Source organism: Lissotriton vulgaris, chromosome 5 (assembly GCF_964263255.1).
Source record: "Lissotriton vulgaris chromosome 5, aLisVul1.2, whole genome shotgun sequence".
In the NCBI taxonomy this organism is placed as follows: Eukaryota; Metazoa; Chordata; class Amphibia; order Caudata; family Salamandridae; genus Lissotriton; species Lissotriton vulgaris.
The window spans coordinates 1,972,064,159-1,972,089,279 of NC_141693.1; the positions used below are offsets into that span (position 1 = coordinate 1,972,064,159).

At 46.0% G+C, this 25,121-nt stretch overlaps 1 protein-coding gene across 2 annotated transcripts in view; it reads right to left on the reverse strand.

Moving 5' to 3' along the window:
• MAPKAP1 (MAPK associated protein 1) overlaps positions 1-25,121 on the reverse strand; it is a 928,195-nt gene that overhangs the window by 897,336 nt on the left and 5,738 nt on the right. The window lies entirely within an intron of this gene.

Genomic DNA, 25,121 nt, shown 5'->3' on the forward strand with positions numbered 1-25,121 from the left:
ACACACGGTTGTCCATCATGGCGGTTCCGCGTACATAACGTACTCATTAAGCTACGGATTTGCTTCCGGTTCAGTCGCGCTCTGGCAGGCCGCGCGCCTTCCGGAGGTCGGTAAACAGAGTGACGCTAATCCCATCTGCTCGAGCCGGGTTATCCAAGGCGACGTTAGTCACCTGGAGCAGGGCTCTGGCAGACGAGCAGGGTTTACAAATCTCAGAATGATGGAAATCTATGCAAGCAAGTCCTTTCGGTATCGAACGTATGGCCCTCACATCCAGAGAACCAAGAGGGCGGGATTACGAGTTTCTCAAGCTTTGTTAATAAGGGGAGGGGGCGGAGCGGCGAGAGAAACGAGAGACAGCAAGTGAAGACAAGTCCTTTCGGTATCGAACGTATGGCCCTCACATCCAGAGAACCAAGAGGGCGGGATTACGAGTTTCTCAAGCTTTGTTAATAAGGGGAGGGGGCGGAGCGGCGAGAGAAAGGAGAGACAGCAAGTGAAGATAAGCTTTGTTAACGAGAGAAAGGAGAGACAGCAAGTGAAGACAAGCTTTGTTAATAAGGGGAGGGGGCGGAGCGGCGAGAGAAAGGAGAGACAGCAAGTGAAGACAAGACGGAGGGGAGGCAGAGAAGGGGAGGGGGAGGAGAAATGCGACACGGCGGGCAGGGGAGGGGGCGGAGCGGGGGTGTGGGAGGAGTGCGGCTGAGGGAACAGACAGCGATTTGGTACTGTGCACGGGCATTTTAGGTCAATGCGCTTGCGCATTGACCTAAAACCGCACAGGCACAGCACCAAATCGCTAGTTGGGTAAACTTTGTTTAAAGCCCTATAGTCTCGCTCTGCTCAATGCTCATGCGCATTGAGAGGCGAGACCTAAAAAAGCAGTAGGGACAAAAACATTTTTTTTTTTTAAATAAAGCCACAATACCTTTACAACGAAAGTAAACAGATGCACTCCTATAACAGCTGTCAACATACAAAATAATAATAATTTCCCCCAAAAATCCCAGCAGTACCATAAGAAACAGAAGAGAAACCACAAACAAGGAAAGGGTGCAGTACCACAGGCTGTTGCCAGGTGTCCCTTTGGAGTTCTAAAGGGACCTCTATTAGCCACCTAAGGTACTGAACCCTTACTGCAGCCTACTAAATTATGTTGTTGCCGCACTCTTCTCTGTTGAATTTAGAATCACAAGCATGATGACAACTTAACTCACCCGCTATTTATAGCTCTCACTCACATTTATAAGCACACACATGAGAATTTGGCTGTACGCTTTCAAAATAAATGGAAGCACATATACCTTTATTGCATAGTGGAAGAGGAGAGAAACCAATGTGCTAAGGCTGCACCGCAGAGGCGGCATTGTCATTCCAAAGAAGCCAAATGGACAAAATATAAACCAAAAAGAAAGTTGAAATACCTTATACAAAGGAAGTAAACAGACACACTTCTAAAGCAGCCCGTCAACATACAAAAAAAAAGTAAACAGACGTACTCATACAACTCCAGCGAGATGGTATTCAGTGCGCCGACTTCAGAATGACGACAGCCAAAGTTGCAACAAAAGCTAAATAAAAAGTAGAGCACCAAAAGTAAACATATGGCCGATAGTGAAAGGATCCATGTAGCAGGGGCAGTCTCAAGGGCGAGAACAAAACAGACAAAAGGCGAGACAAATGCAAGTATTTGCCAACTAAACTAAAGGAATTTCAAAGGGAATACGAAACAACCAATGAAAAGCAGTGGGTGTGTTCAAAGCCTACAGAAGGAATACTGCAGGTCTCCAAAACAGCGCATGCACACTGCCTAGGCTTGATCTAAAAAGTATAAGGCTCCTAATTGTGGAATATTGGCAGCAGTAAAGCTATGTTCAGCTATATTTGCCCATGGTGTGTGCTTAGGTATTTTCAACACTGCACACATAATAATTCTGAATCTCTTCCAGAAATGTCATGTTCTACACTCCAGACCTCAGTTCCATCCAAGATTGTTGCTTAAACATAAAACCTGTACTTAGAGATTTGATCTCCATATTTATACTTGCATGTGCCATTATTTGTTCCATGAAAGGTGATCCCAGGATGAACAATCCATCACAACTTAAATATTCTATTTTTTAACACGCACATAGCCTTGAACATTTCAACATGTTTTATGATTTTAGCACGCTTACCTTAGATTTCTTTCACTCAAAGTTATAACATACATATAATACCTGATTTTATAAGCCTCTTTCCATTTGATAAATTATCACTGTATTGTCAGCTTAGAGATCAGTCAAATCTCGTAATGCTCTAATTAGGAGCATTAATGCACTATTTGGTTTCACCACTAGGAAATTCAGAATAAAGCAGGCTCAGTTCTAGAGTCAAAGAACAGTCATGTCCCACACTCATTAGCTGATTTAGAGGTTCCTATAAGGCCCACACTGCAACCATAACGTAAAGGAAATATCTCCACACAAAATATCTAAGAGGGCATTGAAACCAATGTCCATGCACTGCGTTGCCAAGGCTTGCCATAGAAATCTTGAACTATCCTAACTCAAATACCTGGACAGAATCGAGGAAGGAAATGTAGAAGGGTGTCCCCTCAACACTCAGATTGAGTATTTCATGATCAGGGTCTCAAAAACAGGCAATGGTCAAGAGTAAAGAAAATGTCATTGAACCTAGTCTGTAAAAAAACACTAACCTTGTCTACTGCCTGCGCTTGAGGCAACCGAAGGTGACAGATAGACTTCAGTACGCTTGGTACAGCAGTACCGGGAGCGCCTCAGAACAGGCTCCTTTGAATCTGTGTAATTGCGCTTGCTCGCTTTTTAAGAAATCAATAGCGTTTAAAGAAATCAATTGTTTAATTTTTTTTATCGTTTTACAAACTCACTTTTTTTAAGTTGTGCCCTCTCATTCCCTGTTTCTAACCACCTACTTGTTCTGCGGGGGTGCCTCTCCGTTTCCCCTACAGATTGTTCCGTTTGAGTGGAGGGAGCCGACACCACGGGGAAGTGAAGTAGTAATACCACTACCGTATTCCTGATCTCAGGTCAGCGGTTCAGCTGACTGATACTATAAAAATAGATGGCCAGCCTGAAGCGCAGCGGGTGCGCCACTAGTGCGCCAAAGGCGCACCTAAGGCAAGCCCGTCTGCGCCTGGACGTCCCCAGGAGCCAGAACCCTTGCCGGTTTTCACAGGGATCAGGTAATCAGCTCAAGAACTTGTCACAGCTATTCTAGCCAGGATTTGATAAGAATTAGAGACAGACAATGTCAGCTCGGTCTGCCAGATACCAATTTATGCATTATACCAACAGAAGTAGAAGGCCCTTTTGCTTGCAGAACCTGTGGTTATCAGAGTATACTACCCACACAGCCCAGGAACAACACAATAGCTGCCAACACAGAACTAGCGGCTCCCACTGCTCCAATAAACAAATATGTCCTTTACTTACCACCCACAAAAACGTAAGATGGGACTGTTTTTTAGCAAATGTTAGATCTCTCCCCCCAAACATGCCATTAATATTTGGGACATGCTCCCCTCCTCTCATCCCCACATTGGGTCTTTGACGGAAACTTTGACTAAACCATCTTCCAATCCAGCAATTGCACCAGCGCTACCTGACGGCTATCACATCCAAAAACTGGATAGACCACGCGGGGGAGGGGTAGCTATTATTTATAAAGATCCTAATAAAGTCTCAGTCTTAGATCAACTAAATAATAATACATTAGAAATTCTTGTGTTTAGAATTGATCTACATGCACAATCTAGCTGCAGCAGGAGGTGTGACACCAGAGACCAGGGATGTAATGTTCCACTTCATTGATTTCAAGTGCATAGCTGTCAGTAATTCAGCAGATACAGTGGCCCGATGGTGTAGGGCTCTGCCTCACTAATTACAGGTGCATAGCTGTCAGTAGTGCAGCAGGTGCAGTGACACCAGAGACCAGGGGTGTAAGGGCCCACTTCACTGATTCCAAGTGCATCGCTGTCAGGAGTGCAGCAGGTGCAGTGACACCCGAGACTAGGGGTGTAAGGACCCACTTCACTGATTCCAAGTGCATAGCTGTCAGTAATTCAGCAGATGCAGTGGCACCAGAGACCACGGGTGTAAGGGCCCACTTCACTGATTCCAGGTGCATAGCTGTCAGTAATTCAGCAGATGCAGTGCCCCCCGAGAGTGTAGGGCTCTGTTTCACTAATTTCAGGTGCATAGCTGTCAGTAGTGCAGCAGGTGCAGTGACACCAGAGATGATGGGTGTAAGGGCCCACTTCACTGATTCCAAGTGCATAGCTGTCAGTAATTCAGCAGATGCAGTGGCCCGAGAGTGTAGGGCTCTGCTTCACTAATTCCAGGTGCATAGCTGTCAGTAGTGCAGCAGGTGCAGTGACACCCGAGACTAGGGGTGTAAGGACCCACTTCACTGATTCCAGGTGCATAGCTGTCAGTAATTCAGCAGATCCAGTGACACCAGAGACCAGGGGTGTAAGGGCCCACTTCACTGATTCCAAGTGCATAGCTGTCAGTAATTCAGCAGATGCAGTGGCACCAGAGACCACGGGTGTAAGGGCCCACTTCACTGATTCCACGTGCATAGCTGTCAGGAGTGCAGCAGGTGCAGTGACACCCGAGACTAGGGGTGTAAGGACCCACTTCACTGATTCCAGGTGCATAGCTGTCAGTAATTCAGCAGATGCAGTGACACCAGAGACCAGGGGTGTAAGGACCCACTTCACTGATTCCAAGTGCTTAGCTGTCAGTAATTCAGCAGATGCAGTGGCCCCCGAGAGTGTAGGGCTCTGCTTCACCAATTCAAGGTGCATAGCTGTCAGTAGTGCAGCAGGTGCAATGACACTAGAGACCAGGGGTGTAAGGGCCCACTTCACTTATTCCAAGTGCATAGCTGTCAGTAATTCAGCAGATGGGGTGCTGTGAAGCCTAGACGTGATGTCAGTGGTGCGGGCCGCTTACACAGTTGAAAGTGCACAGTAGATTGAAGTGCAAATAATCTGTGAATTTAGAAGCAGGAAGTTTGGTGGACAATTTGGGGGCATTCTAGGCTCTTTGCACTATTTTTCCTGTGATTATTGGTGCCCTACGTAGAGAATCTCTGCACACTGATGGACGGTCGTTAGATATATTCCCTTGGAAGATTTTCTCAGGAGGAGAACCCTCTGGAGTAACTACTAGACAATTCTTAACAACGAGACACATAGTTGGATCGCCTCAGGATTCTGAGAGCGGTGCTCGTTATCATCTGGTCAAGAAGCGTCTGACCCTCAGACATTTTATTTAGATACAGCAGTCTGTAGTACATTATAGGACATTTGGAACTGTCCTTGCGGTGGTATCTCTTTCCCGGGTGGAGTGGCCCTTGTTATTGGGCAATACATCTGGCAGAACCTGATGAAGGTGGCATCTCATCTTTCAGCCACCGAAACGCGTCAACCACTGCTCTGATATCATCCTGCACATTTGCAGTTTTTCTCTTTGGTCCCTCCAACTACGTTGTTATTCTGAAGTTGAGTTCCCCAGATAGGTTATGAATGTGAAGGTTTGTTTGGGTGTGTGAGTAGGTTTTGTATGTTTGTTGTGAAGTTGTATTGCTTCTCTCTACCTGGGTTTATTTGACATAGTTGTATCGATTGTGTTGTGTTGATTTATGAACTTAGAATTTATGTTGAAAATGCAAAAAAGTATTTAAAAATATGTTTAACCAATAAAAATATTTTTGATAAAAGAAATGAAACAAAAGAAATATATTTTTATTTTTGTTGTAAGACTTTGTTTAGTGGGTTATTAACTTACTCGGGGTGCTCACTGTATGCAGGTGGATTAAATCCATTGTAGAATAATTTAGATTTTGAGGGAGATTTTTTGTTATGTTTGCAGTAATTCAGCAGATGCAGTGGCCCCGAGAGTGTAGGGCTCTGCTTCACTTATACCAGGTGCATAGCTGTCAGTAGTGCAGCAGGTGCAGTGACACCAGAGACCAGGGGAGTAAGGGCCCACTTCACTGATTCCAGGTGCATAGCTGTCAGTAATTCAGCAGATGCAGTGCCCCCGAGAGTGTAGGTCTCTGCTTTACTTATTCCAGGTGCATAGCTGTCACTAGTGCAGCAGGTACAGTGGCACCAGAGACCAGGGGTGTAAGGGCCCACTTCACTGATTACAAGTGCATAGCTGTCAGTAATTCAGCAGATGCAGTTGCCCCCAAGACCGAGAGTGTAGGGCTCTGCTTCACTAATTCCAGGTGCATAGCTGTCAGTAGTGCAGCAGGTGCAGTGATACCAGAGACCACAGGTTTTAAGGGCCCACTTCACTGACTCCAAGTGCATAGCTGTCAGTAATTCAGCAGATGCAAAGTGATACCAGAGACCAAAGGGTGTAAGGACCCACTTCACTGACACCAAGTGGATAGCTGTCAGTAATTCAGCAGATGCAGTGGCCCCGAGAGTGTAGGGCTCTGCTTCACTTATTCCAGGTGCATAGCTGTCACCAGTGACACCAGAGACCACGGGTGTAAGGGCCCTATTCACAGATTCCAAGTGCATAGCTGTCTGTAATTCAGCAGATGCAGTGGCCCCCAAGAGTGTAGGGCTCTGCTTCACTAATTCCAAGTGCATAGCTGTCAGTAGTGCAGCAGGTACAGTGACACCAGAGACTAGGGGTGTAAGGGCCCACTTCACTGATTCCAAGTGCATAGCTGTCAGTAGTGCAGCAGGTGCAGTGACACCAGAGACCACGGGTGTAAGGGCCCACTTCACTGACTCCAAGTGCATAGCTGGCAGTAATTCAGCAGATGGAGTGGTCCCCGATAGTATAGGGCTCTGCTTCACCAGTTCCAGGTGCATAGCTGTCAGTAGTGCAGCAGGTGCAGTGACACCAGAGATGAGGGGCGTAAGGGCCCACTTCACTGATTCCAAGTGCATAGCTGTCAGTAATTCAGCAGCTGCAGTGGCCCCCCAGAGTGTTGTGAATGTACCTAGGACCCTAATTAAGACATTCCCGATTTGTGCCCTTATGTGGTTATAACAAATCATATCCTTATAAAGGCATAAGAATCATATCCATATTAAGTCATAGCCAATGCAGTCCGAATACTGCAAGGCTACTCCCATAGACTCCTAGAAAGCACAACGCGTTCTTAAACAAACCAAGCAGCCAGCAGCCCAGGAATTCCCCCTGCCTCTGTTTTGATTTGTCCTAGAACTCCTTGAGTCCTGAAAGAACTGCCAGTTCTTAGTGACGTCTTATGTCCAACCTTACGTCAAACTCGGCACCTTCCAGGTATAAATATACCAACATCTGCCTTAAGCAACACACGGTGGTTTGGAGCAGATCGGCTATCTACTTGCCCGACGCCCAGCTGATGAGAGTGCCGAAGGAAGCCGACCCTCCCTGCTGACGCACTGAGAGAGACGCTGTCTTTTCTCCTGCCGAGAAATCCAGCTCCAGTGTTTCCCTGATACCCTCGCGGGTTGCTGGGAGATCGAGTCCTGAGAGAGAGATACAAGACCTCCTTCATTCTATACCCAAGGTACGGAGCTGATTAGACCCATAGAGAATTCTTGATTCAGATTCTTGGCAAAAACTGTAACTCATCTACTCCTTCCCACATACTAGGCTTAGGTTAGGTACACCGGGGTAGGCGTATCTTAGAAACACCAGTTGAGTACGTTTAGTCAATATTTTTTCTTTGTATGTGTTTTATCCATTTTAAGTATCTTATGGCTTAGAAACCATATAAATGCTTTTACAGTATTATTTCATAATACTCCTTTTCCTGTACGCACTTTACTTTATGACAAGTTTTGCAATTGTGGCAATTCATTTCTCTTGCATGAGAAAGTAGACTGCTCAATAAATAACCCTTTTATTGAAAACGCCCGCCTCTCTATTTCTCTGCATTTCTGGTGAAACGAAGCATGCACAATTGACTGAGTAAAACAGCTATCTATTGTTTCCGCGACTCTGGAGATATACTCCTTAATCTGGAGGGAGCAAAGTTGTCATGTTTATGCAGTTGTCAGAAGCTAATCCCTTCTTGTCTATTCAGGAAAGCTAAGCACCTTCTTGTTTACTCGAGAAAGTTTCTAGTGACCTCTGAGCTAGCTGGCACACACAATTAAGTAACATATCCAATAGAGACCTAGTCGACCTCAGTCCTACGTCTAAACTATCGTTTATGTTATTCCAATGCGCAGAGCCTATTGGGAATATAGGAACTACACTACAAGAGTGTAGGGCTCTGCTTCACTAATTCCAGGTGCATAGCTGTCAGTAATTCAGCAGATGCATTGACATCAGAGGCCACAGGTGTAAGGGCCCACTTCACTGACTCCAAGTACATAGCTGTCAGTAATTCAGCAGATGCAGTGGCCCCCGGGAGTGTAGGGCTCTGCTTCACTAATTCCAGGTGCATAGCTGTCAGTAATTCAGCAGATGCAGTGGCCCCCGGGAGTGTAGGGCTCTGCTTCACTAATTCCAGGTGCATAGCTGTCAGTAGTGCAGCAGGTGCAGTGACACCAGGTACTAGGGGTGTAAGGGCCCACATCACTTATTCCAAGTGCATAGCTGTCAGTAATTCAGCAGGTGCAGTGGCCCCCGAGAGTGTAGGGCTCTGCTTCACTGATTCCACATTCATAGCTGTCAGTAATTCAGCAGATGCAGTGGCCCCCGAGAGTGTAGGGCTCTGCTTTACTAATTCCAGGTGCATAGCTGTTAGTAGTGCAGCAGGTGCAGTGACACCAGAGACTAGGGGCGTAAGGGCCCACTTCACTGATTCCAAGTGCATAGCTGTCAGTAAGACAGCAGCAGGCGCAGAGGCACCAGAGACCACAGGTGTAAAGGCCCACTTCACCCAAACTAATATATGTTTTCCCTGTCCAGTTTCTTGAATTGTATAAGGCTCATATGGCCGTGCTACACCACTACCTGAGTCACAGTATATGGACCAGACTCAACCCCCAGTGACAGCGTCTAGGCATACCTCTGTATGTCTGGACAGTGACATTTGAAGATCATTCTATTTAAATCAATAGACATGAAAATAATTTTTGGAGGTTGGTAAAGAATTGGAGGGTAAAAAGCCGTCCCAGGAGAGTGACACCCTGCAATGCAGTGTGCTTTTGACTTCGTCTCCAGTTTCAGGCTATGGCCATCCTCCCACTCCCCCTTGTTGCTGAGTGATTGTCTAGTGTCAACAGGTTTCACCTTCTGTTACCAACAGTAGGCAGGCTCATTCTCACCCCTACAGGGCCAATTTACCCCTTCTGCACCCACTAGCATACTGTAGACAGTCTCAACCTAGTGAATAGCTAGGTATGAATCTTAACTCCCTATGACAGATCACTTGCAGGCCTCACACTCATCAACAAGCTATGAGCAGACCTCCGACTGAGGTAACAGACTCTAGAAATGTCATACACCCCCAATGACGGGTATTGCACCTGAGAGACAGACTATGAACAGGCCTCACTATTTACAGACTATGTTAAACCCCCAAATTGCTTAGTGAGAGGCTATGGAAAGGCATTCTCTACAACAGATAGCCTAAGGACAGACCTTACATCCCATGACAAGCCTCACAGCCTGTGACAGGCAAGGGATGACCAAGAGGACCACGGGAACTAAGGAAAGAGAATCATCATCTTCAGTAGGGGAATGAGGTAGACCTTAAAGAAGAGGACAAGGAGCCCAACAGGGACCAGAACTGTGAGAAGGAGGAAATCCAGAATAGCGAGGATCAGGAGGAATTTTAGGACGACCAGGAGGATGACCTGGTCTAGAAGTAAGAGGACCATTGAACGCTTAGAAAATCATTCTTGGCGGAATAACCTAAGGCTTTTAAAAGGTCCTGAAGCTTTGGAGGGGTCCAATCTTAAGGGGTTTGTAATTTTTTTGTTAAAAGGAACAGTCCTAAAAGGATTGCAAGAAGTAGACCTAGTGCACAAAATTCAAAGGGTGCATCGTGATCCCTTTAGGAGGAACCCTGCTAAGCAAAAACCAAGGAAGATGTTGATCAATTTTCTAACGTATTCAGTTAAGGAGCAGATCCTGTCCTCCGCCCTAAAAGAAGGTTCCATCTCCTTTAATAGTTCAAATCCCTTCTCCTTTCAAATCAGATCAGATATTTCCCATGTAACCACTACTAGACAGTGGGAGTTGGGAAAAAGGCTGGAAGAGCTGAATAGTATGGGGGCCAAGGCACAGCTGAAGTTCCCAGCACTGCTTCGTGTGATGTGGAACAATCACATGTACCATATAAAATCAGGCGATGAAGCAGACGCCCTCATTGTAAAGATTAAGGAGGAGCAGGGGGGTAAAATGTAGGGGGGGGTTAAGAGGTAAGAGGTAAAAGATAAGTAAAAAGCTTTTTAATCGTATTGCACCGGTACTAGCAGGAACTTACTTAAATTAGGATTTTGCATCTCAGGGGGAGGAGGGGCCAAATAGGCTTTGCCTTTTGGAAGGGAGGGTTCCTCATGGGAAGAGGGGGCATAGGCACAGGGGGTGTGGGGTGGTTCACGGGTGGGGAGTATTGGTTCAAAAATAAAAAACAATCTCATCTCACCTTAGCTTGTAATCATCATGCCGAGTTGAGGAGTTAGTCATACTAGCCATACAGGTAGATTGGGAAGATGGCAGGAAACCAAGGTCTAAGGGATAGAAGGACCATCTTTATCTCTTGGAAAGTGAATGGATTGAGGTGCCCTCGGAGGCAAAGGCTAATCCTTAAATAGCTGGAATTATCCACTGCTCACGTTTGCTTATTGCAAGAGACACATCTGAGTTTTACAGAAAGCTGTTCAATTTTTTCTAAAGTCCCTTGGATAAAATGTTTTATTTATTTATTTAAAGAGTTTTATATAGCACTGGCTAGACCCGGGCATCCTATAGCCGGAGCGTGGCAATACTGGTAAAACATGGTGCCTTATGCTCCATTAAAAAAACACAAACAGATTCCTCTGGGAGATGGTTAGTGGCTCATATTACATTACATAATATGGATGTAGTGTGTGCCTCGTTTTATGGTCCTAATATTGACGATTTGACTTACATACTTAAGCTACAATCAATACTGACATTGGAGTCACCTCCCTATATTTTAGGTGGGGAATTCAATGTCCTATTGGACCCATCAAAAGACAGGTCTAATTTGAGTCACTATATAGGCGCCCCAAAGATACGTCGTGCATTATTAAACCTGATCCAAGATTTAGATCTGATTGATGTATGGAGAGCTCTGATGGGTAAACAACAGGGCTTTACGTTCTATAATCAGAAATACGGTCACTCCTCTGGGATCGACTATGTCTTGAATGAATGAATTTAGAATTTGTATTGCGCAACTTAGCCCGGAGGCATCAAGGCGCATCAGATGGAAACAGCTGAGTGAAGTGTGAAAACAGATTACAGGTTACAGGTAGGCTTCTGCGAAAAGCCAGGTTTTTAGACCTTTGCGGAACAGGGCGAGGGACGCCTGGCCCTTGAGCTCAGCTGGAAGCATGTTCCAAAGTTTCGGGGCAAGGGAAGAAAAGGCCTTCCCTTCCCATCTGGCCTTGGCGGTTCGAGGGACAGACAAAAGGTTTTTGTTGGCAGAGCGCAAGGCCCTGCCTGGGGTGTAAAAGGACACAAGAGATCTAATGTCTTCTGCACCAGATCCGTGAAGAGCACGGTAGGTAGGAACTAATACCTTGAAATTTATCCTGGCCTGCACAGTAAGCCAGTAAAGGTTCTTTCTAATCAAGGATCCTGAAGAACGCCTGGGGCCATCAGCAACAAACCTTGCTGCTGCATTCTGGACAACTTGTAAACGATGGACCAGCCTTTTGCTAATACCTAAATAGAGGGCGTTACAATAGTCCAGACGAGGGGAGATGAGAGCCACCGAGACTTGTTTCCGGGCTTCCGGGGAAGGGTAGTGTGTGAGTTTTCTCAGGATCCTTAGGACACCACAGCAGGTGGAGACAGTCCTGTTGACTTGCTTGTCAAAGGAAAGTGTGGTGTCGAGGATAACACCCAGATTACGAGCGACAAGGGAGGGCTTGGGACACATTCTAAGGGCAGGGGGCCACCAGTCGGCCGACCAGACATCTTGTTTACCTCCAAAGATGAGGACCTCGGTCTTTTCCCCATTTAGTTTGAGGAAATTTGAGGTCATCCAGCCTGTCACTGCTTCCATGCAGTTCCTGAAGTTAGAGGCCGTGTTCTCCACAGATTGAGAGAGGGAGACCATAATCTGGGTGTCGTCAGCGTACGACAGTACTTCCAGTCCAAAGGATCTTACAAGCCTAGCAAGTGGGGCCACAAATATGTTAAAAAGTGTAGGGCTCAGGGATGAGCCCTGAGGGACCCCACACTGCAGAGGCTTGGCAGAGGAGAGGAAGTCACAGATAGACAGTTCTCAAATGACATAGAGGGGATTACCGTTATGCCAAGCCACCTTTCAGACCATGCACCATTGCAGTTTATGTTTCAGAATAAAGGGTTGCAGGTACAGCCAAGATGGACACTAAAGAAGGCCATGCTTCTCGACCCTGAAGTTATTGAGACTATGAAGTCTTTCTCTTTAGAATTTTTCCCTTGAATATGGGATCTTCAACTATGGACTTTATTTGGGATTCCTATAAGGCATGCCTAAAGGGGAGACTACACGGCATCATATGCTCCAAGAATAGGGCAGAGGCCGGGGTATTAAAAAACATTGAGGAAAGAATAAGTAAGTTGGAGAAGGACAGAAATGGCTTAAATAATGGGGACTCAGAGCACCTTTCACGAGTTTTGCAGGTCCTGGACGAGGCACGACAGGAGTATAGAGGAAAATTGGATGCAAGGTGTAGAGCGCAATGGGACGCTAGAAATATGCAAAATTTTGAGTATGGGGAAAAAGCAGGAGCTTTAGTGGCATGGAAAGCCAGAGTTGACCGTACCAGAAACGACATTAAAGAACTGATCGTTAATGGTAACGGAGAGACATCAAGTAAAAAAAATGAGGATATGCAAACCTGCCTTCTTTCGCTGTTCTAAGACCTCTATAAAGAGGATTTGGCTCCATCCCCGTGTTCCATTCGCTCATGGCTGAGCAATAAACTATTGCCCGCCTTGTCTGAAGAGGGTAGGAATAGTTTAGATGCTCCTATCGCGTTGGAAGAAATCTTAGAGCAGATTAAAAAAATCGAAGAATAAAAAAGCTGCTGGCTCAAACTCACTTCCAAGTGAAGTATATAAGCATCTTACTGAAGAGCTGTCCCCCTTCTGGGCACTGCTTTTGATTCAGTATATTGTCCTGCGGGTAGAGTACCCAACTCGTGGAAGGAGGCCATAATTGTTCTGATTTTAAAGCCAGGCAAGGATCCTTTAAGGGCTGACTCATATCGGCCAATTTTCTGCTAAATGCGATGATAAAATCTTTATGGGCATTTTGGCGGGGGGATTGGCAAAACTGGTTCCCAAGCTGGTACATACAGATCAGAAGGGGTTCGTGGCTGGAAGGCATATCCAGGAGCAGACACATCTTTTAATAGGCAATATAGATCAAGCCATTCAGAGATCTGACCACTTGGCCGTAGTCCCATTAGACGCGGCCAAGGCTTTCGATAGAGTCTGCTCGGTGTACTTTTGGGAGGTTTTTAAGGTAATGGGATTCAGTCCCATTTTCATCCAAACCTTACGAAATTGCTATCAGGGAACCTCTGCGCGGATTCTCTTAAATGGTCTATTAACATCAAGTATTAATATCAAGCGAGGAACTAGGCTGGGGTGTCCCATCTCCCCTCTTTTATTCAATATATATATAGAACCCTTGGCACAAGCTATAAGGTTCAATAAATCAATCTGCCCTTATAGGTCTGAACACTACAGCTCTAAATTAGCCCTTTATGCACATGACCTGATATTATATACGAGTGACCCGGAGGTGGCGATTCCTCGGGTTGAGGAGTTATTGGTCGAATTTGGGACCATGTCAGGCTATGCGGTTAATAGATCAAAAACAGAGGTTATGTGTTGGAATTTGGAGCAGTGGGGAGGACCAGTTAGAACAGAGTTTCGATATCTGAGGATTTATATTGTGAAAGATCTGGAAAAAATCCCTCAGATTAATCTAGACAGAGTTACCAAAGAAATAGACCGTCTTTTCAGTAGGTGGAGGAATCTCCCCTTAACCATTTACAGGAAAATCAATTTGGTAAAGATGGTCATTCTTCCTAAACTTTCCTATCTATTTACTAATATTCCTCTAACCTTCTCGAAAAAAAGCATTAGTAAGGTACAGAGCAAGATTGGGAGCTTTGTGTGGGGGGGACAAGGGGGTCCGACTGGCCTGGAAAAAACTCAGACGTAGACTAATCAAAGGAGGGTTGGCCCTTCCTGATTTCGGCCTGTATGCAGTAGCATTTCAGTTTAAGAGCATCCGGATGCTACTTGTTAAACCTGATGAGTCAGCTTGGGGTAGGCTGTTGGGAGAAATGGTGAGAGCTGAGGGAGGAGGAAGAGGAGGCGGGGCATTTCTGTACAAGTTTGGGTCCCCCAGATTCTTTAAGCGGGTACGTCTGAAGGTTTTGAGGGCAGCTCTGGAGCTGTGGCACAGGGTAAGACTCAGTTGGGGGATAGGCTATTACTCGGACTTGGCACCAGTCTGGGAATCGCCTGGAACTCCGGAGTGCCTGAGAGACAGTCTGGCCTTGCCTATAAAGAGGGCAGGTATTAATACCTGGATAGAGTTAGCAGAATCTGAAGGAGTACACCCCTGGGAATATCTGAGAGTTAAGATAGGTACAAGACTATCTAGATTCAAATACTTACAGCTAGTATCTTGGTATGATGCAGAGAGGGAGGAAGTAAGGGTAAATGGAGTGATTGAGAGGCTGTGTCAATCTGCTCTCTCAATTAACAAGCATTTGCAATGCAATAGGTTCGCATTAGGAAAGTTTGAGCTATTGGTATTGTAAATGACAAATTTTTTATTTAGGTTTTGTTTTTGAAAATAGCGAAATTAATAGCTTTGTCATTTACCATGCCAATAGTTATAACTTTCGCAAATGTGACACCTATAGCATTTGTAATGCAATATGTGTTGTATTTACGTGACTTACATGTATTGATATTACAAATAACAATGGTTTTTAATTTTTTTTAATAATTAATAATCAATACTTGAATAAAAGTTATTGTAATTTATAATGGCAATAGCTTAAACTTTTGTAAATAACATTTGTGAAGATTATGTTCAGTGTATTTTATTGTGACGAAAATCCAAGAACATATGTCAAATATTAACATCTTTTTGTTACATTTGTAATAAAGCTTGAAACATTGAGATAACATATTTGAACCAGTTGTTGTTGAATGGTTGCACAGATTGATGCTGTGGTGGAGCTCAGTGATGTTGTGGTGCCACAGAGTGATGCTGTGGTGGTGCTGAGTGATGCTATGCTATGTTTTGTTTTGCTATCCTATGTTTTGTTATGCTATGCTATGCTGTTTTGTTATGCTATGCTATGTTTTGCTCTGCTATGCTTTGATATGCTATGCTAGGTTTTGTTGTGTTTTATTATGCTATGCTATGTTTTGTTATGCCATGCCATGTTTTGTTGTGTTTTGTTATGCTATGTTTTGTTATGTTATGCTATGTTTTGTTATGCTATGCAATGTTTTGTTTTGCTATCCGAAGCTTTGTTTCGTTATGCTATGCTATGTTTAGTTTTGCTATCCTATGCTATGTTTTGTTATGCTATGCTATGTTGTGTTTTATTATGCAATGCTTTGTTTTGCTATGCTATGTTTTGTTATGCTATGCTATGTTTTGCTGTGTTTGGTATGCTATGCTGTGTTTTGCTATGCTATTATATGTTTTGTTATGTTTTGTTAAGCCATGCTATGTTTTGTTGTGTTTTCTTATGCTATGCTATGTTTTGTTGTGTTTTGATAGGCTATGCTTTGTTATGAGATGTTTTGTTATGCTATACTTTGTTATGCTATGCTTTGTTTTGGTATGCTATGTTTTGTTATGCTATGCTTTGTTATGCTATGCTTTGTTATGCTATGTTTTGTTATGCTATGCTAAGCTTTGTTTTGTTATGCTATGTTGTGTTTTGTTATGTTATGTTATGTTATGTTAGTGCTATTTGTATTGCGCACGGCTGCTCCAGCGAAGGAGCGTCCCGGCGCACCGACAAGGTGGCGAACACAACACAACTGGGAACAGAAATAATTATTAAGAAAATGGGGAGTGAAGGATTTAACAAAGCTCAGAAAATAAATGAGTTTTAGCGGCCTTGCGGAAGGAGAGCAGGTCACCAAAGGTCCGGAGTTTCAAAGGGAGAGCGTTCCAGAGTGCGGCTGCCCGCACCTTAAAAGAGCGACCCCCCACCCGACTGAGTTTGAACCGAGGGGCTAACGCTAATTCTTGGTCTAGCGAGCGCAGAGTGCGGCCCGGGATGTAAGGGCGCAAGAGTTGGTGCAGTAAGGGAGGTGATAGGCCCTTCAGAATTTTGAAGGAAAGGCACAAAACTTTAAAGTGGATCCGCTGCCTAACGGGTAACCAATGCAAGGCTCGCAAAGATGGACCGGCCGAGCAAAACCTAGGAAGACCTACGATCGCTCTGGCCGCAGCGTTCTGCACTCTTTGAAGTCGGGTTAACTCAGCCTGGTTTAATCCTATAAAAAGGGAGCTGGCATAGTCCAACCGCGCCAAAACCGTTGCTTGCACCACCAATTGACGAGTTGCGGCATCGAAGTATTTAAGGGCAGGGCGCAGATTGCGCAGGATGCCGAAGCAGCAAGCCGCCGTCCTTTTGGTGTGGCCAACGAAGTTGAGGGAAGGGTCCAGCCAAACACCAAGGTTTTTGATCTCCGCAACCGGAGTGGGGGTCGGCCCCAGCTCAGAGGGCCACCAAGTATCTCCCCATAGGTCCGTCCGCTTCCCAAAGATCATCACCTCCGTTTTTTTGGCGTTTAGTTGGAGACAGTTGGACGTCATCCAACCAGCCACCGCCCTGAGTCCTTCTCTGAATCTTGGGGCATCCACCCCAGAGTCCCCGCTGATCGTGACCGCTAGCTGGGTGTCATCTGCGTACGACACCATGGTCATACCACAGAGCTTCACAACCTCAGCCAGCAGCCTCACGTAGATGTTAAACAACGTGGGGCTCAGCGAGGAACCCTGTGGGACTCCAAGAGACAGAGGATGACATTTGGACTGGTAGGGCGGGGACGCCACACAGAAGGAACGATCCCTGAGAAACGAACGGAACCACTGGTGTGCAGTGCCGATCACCCCTATCTCCTCAAGACGTTGCAGGAGAATGTCATGGGAGACCGTGTCAAAGGCGGCGCTTAGGTCTAACAAAACAAGCGCCGCCGTTTGACCTGCATCCAGAACTACCCGAAGGTGCTCGACCATAGATAACAGTGCTGTCTCCGTACTGTGGCCAGCCCGAAAACCATTCTGGGTGTCATCCAGAATGTTGGCACGCGACAGATGACCAGTGAGGGCGGTGTTGACATGCGCCTCCGCGAGTTTGGCTGGCCACGGGAGAAGCGAAATCGGGTGGTAGTTCTCCGATTTTGTAGGGTCGAGAGATGTTTTTTTCAAAATGGGCATTACTACCGCATGCTTCCATTTCAAAGGCACCTGGCCTGATGATAGCGACGTGTTGATTAAGTCGCAAACCGGGCGAGCAAAAACCTGGTCTCTGAACATAGGTGGCTTGAGCGGGTCTTCCGGCGACCCCGACTTAACTCGGAGAGCCAAGGCCGTGTAAGACTCCAAAGAGAGAGAGGGGAGAGAGTCTAGCACCACCTGATCCAACCGGATGGGAGGCCCCATACTGGTTTGTGCAGTGGAGGAGGGGAAGGCCCTATATATGGTCTGGACCTTCTCCAGGAAGAAAGCCGCCAGCGCTTCACAATGAGTATTGGAGCTGATGGAGTTACCGGCCGGCTTCCTTGCCACAAGGTCTTTAAGGGCCTTAAAGATGGTTTTAACAGGATTCCCACTATTGCGAAACTCCAGGGCGTAGTATTTGTTAGGGAAATGTAGTCAGTCCTGTTTCTGTGACCATGGGCCACCATCACATGACCAGGGGCTGGGTATATATTGGTGTCCTTTTTCTATGCTCATTGCTCGATATCGCCAACGTTGTGGCCTTGTTATCCAGCTTGAGGTTCTGCAGTATTGGAGTTCTGTTGCTTCCACTCCATTTAGTTTCCCACGGGCTCGTGGGGAATTCAAGTCCGCTTTTTTCCCTATTCATCCCTGTTCTTTGCTGTTCCTGAACCTTCGTCCGTGAGTAGTTAGTAAGTTAGTTCCCTCCCCTTCCCCCTTGTTCATTTTCCCCGTTTTTTCTACTACTCGTAATACTGGTCCTTACCCTTTTAGCCTTTTTGTTCTTGTTCCTTCCTTCTAGTGCCGGTATATTTTTTGTGTGTCACTGTTACAGAAGCGGGGGCTCCCGTTCTGTTTTCCGGCGATATTGCGCGCTGTTCATTTTTCCATCGTCAGTCGCGCAGGAAGACGTCTAGGCTTAGGCGTCTGTCCACATCGTTGGGTACGCGGAAGTGACGTTTTGGGTCATTCCGCTGTTTGCACAGGACGCTGTGTAAACACAGAACGCTGGCGCTCTGAAGGAAGAGTATTAGCCATTCCCTTGGTCCCTTTTTTAAACCATAAATATTATAGAAGGGGTTTTTTGTAGCTGGCATTCTGTATCTTGTCTCCAGCTTTCTTTTTCCCCTTTATTTTGCACGGTGCTGTTTATGCACCTTCAGTGCTTGCAGGACATCTTTTGTTTTGTTGCCCCTGACTGGGTTTATACCTCCCTGGAGCATTATATTAGAGGAGAACCCAGTGCCTACACGAAGCTAAACCTGCACTTACCACTGGTAAGGAGAGAGAGGGGGTTGGTGTATGATGTTTTGGTGGACCATGGCCATGAATGAATAGACTGTATTCATACTGTTCTTGAGAGACATTCTCTCCCTTTACCACAGGTGCGGAAGCGTGAAGGAGGGAGCCGTGTCCTGCAATACTACAGGGTGGGAGACTTGGTGTCTCGTATTTAACCACCCTCTTTTCGGGTTCACTGGAGGGCTCACTGTGGATTCTAATCAGTGGGCTTCCGGTGGATACGGGAAGGGGACTGGTGCATGCTTCGCTCCTGCAGTGCTTGGGCGGGCTGAGTTGGGCCCAACAGAATATCGAGCCCACGTATTTAGCACTGCCTGAGCGAACATGGACGTGGATGGGAATGCGGTGGGTGAGGGCCCAGGAGGTCCCTCTTTGCAGGACATTATGGGGGCCTTGCAGACTTTACAGTCACAGGTCCAGGATCTGCAGCAGGAAAATGCTGGATTAAAACAGGAATTAGTGGCCGTTAGGGCGAGGGAGCAGTTACATCAAAGGGGAACCTCTTCCATCATTCACCCTGCGACCTTTCAGTATGGCGGGGGGACGGGTCAGGGGGTAACGGGAGGTAGCAGTTCCAGCAACCCCATTAACGTTACAGTGTCTTCTCCGGTCGCAGTGCCACTAGCTGCTCCCGAGAGATTTACGGGAGATAGCGAGAAATTTGGGATGTTTATGACCCAGTGCCAGCTGCATTTCATGTGTAGACCAAGTGCCTTCCCTGATGATTCCGCAAAAGTGGCCTTTACAATCTCCTATTTGGCTGGCAATGCTGCTCAATGGGCTATACCCTTGGTAGATAACGATGATCGGGTATTATATAATTATGACGCATTTAAAGAACTGATGCGGGGACTGTTTGCCAAGCATGCGTTTATGCAGGCAAGTGATGCAGAATTGATGAAGCTCCGGCAGGGCAGACAGGATTTGTTGTCCTATATTGCTTCCTTTAACAGACTGATTTCTGAAACCCATTGGCCCACTGAAAAGAGAACATCAATATTCTACCAAGGTCTCTGTGAAGAACTAAAGGACATTGTGTCACAAGTGGTTGATCCACCGGAGGATTGTTCAGCGTTTATCGATCTGGTGGTTAAACTGAACCATAGGGTCTCTGAGAGGCGGGGTGAGCGGAGCAGGTTTGCACAGGACGCTGTGTAAACACAGAACGCTGGCGCTCTGAAGGAAGAGTATTAGCCATTCCCTTGGTCCCTTTTTTAAACCATAAATATTATAGAAGGGGTTTTTTGTAGCTGGCATTCTGTATCTTGTCTCCAGCTTTCTTTTTCCCCTTTATTTTGCACGGTGCTGTTTATGCACCTCCAGTGCTTGCAGGACATCTTTTGTTTTGTTGCCCCTGACTGGGTTTATACCTCCCTGGAGCATTATATTAGAGGAGAACCCAGTGCCTACACGAAGCTAAACCTGCACTTACCACTGGTAAGGAGAGAGAGGGGGTTGGTGTATGATGTTTTGGTGGACCATGGCCATGAATGAATAGACTGTATTCATACTGTTCTTGAGAGACATTCTCTCCCTTTACCACAGGTGCGGAAGCGTGAAGGAGGGAGCCGTGTCCTGCAATACTACAGGGTGGGAGACTTGGTGTCTCGTATTTAACCACCCTCTTTTCGGGTTCACTGGAGGGCTCACTGTGGATTCTAATCAGTGGGCTTCCGGTGGATACGGGAAGGGGACTGGTGCATGCTTCGCTCCTGCAGTGCTTGGGCGGGCTGAGTTGGGCCCAACAGTATTCAGCCCGGGTTCTACAAACCGCGCGGTGATAAGACTTGACCGCAGCCATATACAGGGTTTTTTTGCTGCTGTCATACCTCTTCCTCCAGTCTCTCTCTGCACGTCTGCAGACATTTTTCAGAGCCCTCAGATTGGCATCATACCAGGGACTAGGGGCGCGGGAGCCACACTTACTGGAAACCATCGGGATAAGGGAGTCGAGGGCCCTGGTTACCCATCTGCAGAAATGGTCATAACCAGACTCCACGTTCTCCACTGCACCCAGTGGGTCGTCAGTGAGAAGGCGGTGGAGATCTTCCGCCTTTAATTTGCTCCAGCGCCGTCTGGGCATGGCTCGCAGTGGCACCTTAAGTGGGGCTTCATCAAGAGGACAGTGAATGGTCACGAGTGAGTGGTCTGACCAGGTCAGGGGGAGGGGGGGGGCACTGTAACCCCTTCTAAGTTAGAAAAAAAGGGGTCCAGAGTGTGGCCACCACTATGAGTGGGGTCCGAGACCAGCTGGAACAATTGAAGGGCCTCAAGGTCCGCCACCATCCCTCCCACAGAAGAAAGACACAAAGTGTCAAAATGGAGATTCAAGTCACCAATGATAGAAAATGCTATGCTATGTTTTGTTATGTATGCTATGGATTGTTGTGTTTTGCTAGGTTTTGTTTTGCTATGTTTTGTTATGCTATGCTTTGTTATGCTATGCTCGATCTTCTCAGGTTTGGTCACATGTGATATTTGTGTCCTCGTGGAAAGATTCTAGACTTCTCCCTTGTCATGGGCATAACCGATCAATAGCATTTAGGGCCAAATCCACCACTTATTAATAACGAGCCAATCCCTGGCAGTGCTTTTTCAGTTCGCCTGAGACACAGCGAGATGCAGAAAGCAATACCATATTTACATTTTGTGGTTCCCACGCAGATATAGGCATCCCTTAACTCTGCTACATTCACATCACTTGGTGTCTTTTTTCGCTGTGTAAGGCTCCTTATGTTGACGCAAAACCAAACCCCACATTTATATCAGAAACACTAACATTTTTGAAAAGGTCTAAACCCGTGCAACAGCAATACTAAGACAAAAGTGGCTATGATGGATGAACACAGAAAATGCACTAGTGGAATAAATGTAAATTGTGACAACTTGCACATTCTTTTACATTGCTTAAAGTTTCAGACACCACGGGAAATAATTTCAAAACCTCTCTTTCTTAAATAGGGTATCCATGAACGGAGGCAAACAATAGCACTTTTAACTGATATGCGATATTTGGATGTGATATGTGCCTTAGGAAGATTTGCAGTCGCCAACAAAGGCATTTTATTTGATTTTTTTAGTGGGACTTTTTAAAGCAGTTTTCCTTTTTAGTAATCGATAAATTATATGTATAGATTGCACAAAGTGATTTCATGTGTATTTATATGAAAGAGGTGATTTATTAAGATATGGTTGTACGATGTTTTCAAGACTAAGATAACAAATAAACACTTACTGACTGTGTTCGGCTCTGAACCTTAGTATGCATATGCCATGTTGAAGGAGGCATTTTTGCAACCCATTGCCATGTAGTATCTCAGTGCATTTAATAACAAAGTCAAGCTTGAGCATACCGTGTATGACTTAAGTCGACCTCTATTATTGTGAGATTATGAGAGATGCTATTTTTGACACACCACCTTCACTGACCTCACTAACCTCCCTATGCTGCATTGAACGGTGCCCTGACATGATTTGTACCACCCTGAAACACTTTTAACAGCTGGCAGGAGTGTGCATCTGCGGCATCCTTCAATGTGATGGCTTCCTAGCACTTAGTTGTTGAGGTTGTGATGAAATGTTATTATCTAGCCATAGGAATTCATGTCTTTGTCGCTCATGTGGCAACATGCATGCTCACTTTACTTCCTGACCTTGTTTTCTTTGTCCTTGCAGTGTCTCAGATTGGCATGGTTTCTTTTTTGAGACAAACATTTGCCTGCGGTACTGGAATTGTGTGTGCCGGTCCCTCACTTTCACTGGACTAGGTACATAAGGGTATTTGTAAATTCAGAGCAAAAATACCTCCCTGCACTGTAAGCATTGGTTTATTTCGTGTTCGTATCTGCCCCGTTATTTCACGAGCATTGCTGCCTCTTTGCCCCGTTATTTCATGAGCATATCTGCCACTTTGCCCCGTTATTTCATGAGCAAAGCTGCCATTTTGCCCCATTTTATGTGTGGCACTTTCAGACATATCCTGCTTTGTAGCCAACAACATGTACAATACTAGGAATATTTGGCCCATAATGCAACTTTCTCTTGGCTAAAAATACAGGAGTGAATTTCGTATCACAACTGGCATGGGGCCACTTCGTAGCTATGTAAGAGCTCCCCTTCGGTACTGAATTTAATTAAAACCTAAGGCTAACCTGCTGTGTAGTGGAATTAAACATGCTTTGGAATGAAGTACCGGTTGTCCATATCAAATGACCAAATGGATGTTTGCGGAAATATATGCGGGCATGAACTCCCAGCCCTGACATTGGGTTGCATTAAGCGCTTATCGCCCAGGTGAAGGCATAGCACTTCCCTCAAGCGCTGCCGTGACGTCCGCCTCGCACCGCGCAGCTGTTATTTTTTGAAAGCTGCAGCTGGGTGTTTTCCTTCTCCTAGAACCCCCTGGAGCGGGTGAGGGGAGCTCAGGCTGAAAGGAGACAAAGGCCGCAAGTCGCAGGTGATGGCAGTCTCTGAGGTAAAAGCACTTTGTGGAAATGAGACATCTAAGTGGGTGTTTGTGTTTAAAAGAAAGAGAAAACAAGCAGCAATATCGAGAGGTGGTGGGGGGTTTAGGGGTAGGGAGAGACGGCTGGGCAGGCTGCGATGGGCTGGTGGGAGGAGAAATGTGAGTGAGTTAGGGAGGGGGTGGGCAGGCTGATTAGCTGCGGAGCGGATCTCTTTGAAGGAAAGCAATTAGGGGGGAGGTGGGAGGGAGGCCGATAGGCAGAAGCCTCGGGGCAGATGTCAGATTAGAGGGAGGGGGTGGGCTGCCTGCAACTCGAGTGACCATATGGAGAGGGAGGGGGGTGGGCTGCCTGCTGGGAGAAGCTTGTGTGCCTTTGATGATCGAATGCAAGCTCGTGCACGAGGAGCTTGTGGTCACGTGATTTCACGTGAACTGTTGAAAATCCTTATCGTAAAAAGTCAGCTTTGTGGATGGATGGCAAAAGGTCTCTCTACGAGACCTAAAAAGGAAATCTCGATTTGGTATCACCACCTACTAGAAGCGGAAGATCTAGTGATTCCTCCCCTAGAGGCGGTATGGAACCGAACCCCCTTGGAATCCTCAGTAGAGTTCCTTTTTGAGCCTTCATTGAAGACACTATATAAGTATATAAAACCTGCCTGCCTGAAAAAGAATCATTTTTTTGTGATTAATAGACTCTATTATACACCTGCAAGGATAGCAAAGTCCGCTCCAGTACCTCCACCCAAATGTTCAAGATGTCACACACATCTAGCTAATGACTTTCATGTCTTTTTTGAGTGCTCAGAATTTCAACCTTTCTGGAACGAGGTGGGTGACTCACTTCGGGATATTTTTAAAATCAGGATTGATGTCAATTTCTCACTAGTTTTATTCGGAGACTATGGTTTCTTTACCCAGGAAGCCTCACAGCTACACAGAGGTCTTTTATTATATATTATTTTGTTGGTGCGGAGAGAGATCTGTAAGAAATGGAAAGATCCCCTCCCACCAAAAAGAGAGGACTGGCTTAAAGCCACATTTGCTATGGCCCGGCTAGAATATGAAGACGCAGAGGATAAGTCACTAAACATCTGGCATCCTCTGATAAGTTTGGGGTGCAATAAGATTGATCTAGCTGGTTTTATGATTACACCAAGACCCGTACAAAAGGGGATGGGTCGGGCGACCCAAGCGTATGCGGTAAGCGGAGAGGTCCTCAGTTAGCGAAAACGGCTTTACAAGATCCGCAGAGGCCTAAAAGGGGAGAGGAGGACCAAAAAACAAATGAATTTAAGAAGTCAGAGGACCAAGAGGATAATCATGGCTAGGATGACGAACAGAAGGACAATAATGGAAGATTAAGCCTAAGCACAAGAGCATACTTCCACAACCGCAGTACAACAGTTGCTAACTGTATTTTCTTATGATCAATCCTGTAGTCTGGAATTTGACTCCCTGGGTCTGGCTAATGGGTTTTGAGGTTCCAACAGTAGGCCCTGAGGTCTAACATGGATCCCTCCAACAGGTAGGTCCTAATTTATAGCATGTGGGGCTTGTGGTTTGGCAAGAGTCATGGGGTCCAGATCGTGGGAGGGAGCCGAGGTCCATTTTTGGGAGCAGAGGTATGACTACAATGCACTGAAGCTCAGTAACAGGCTTTTTGTGTTCATCTGCTGTGTTGTGATGTCATTTTTGTGGGTTATGACATCCAGCTAATGGGCAATGATGTCCT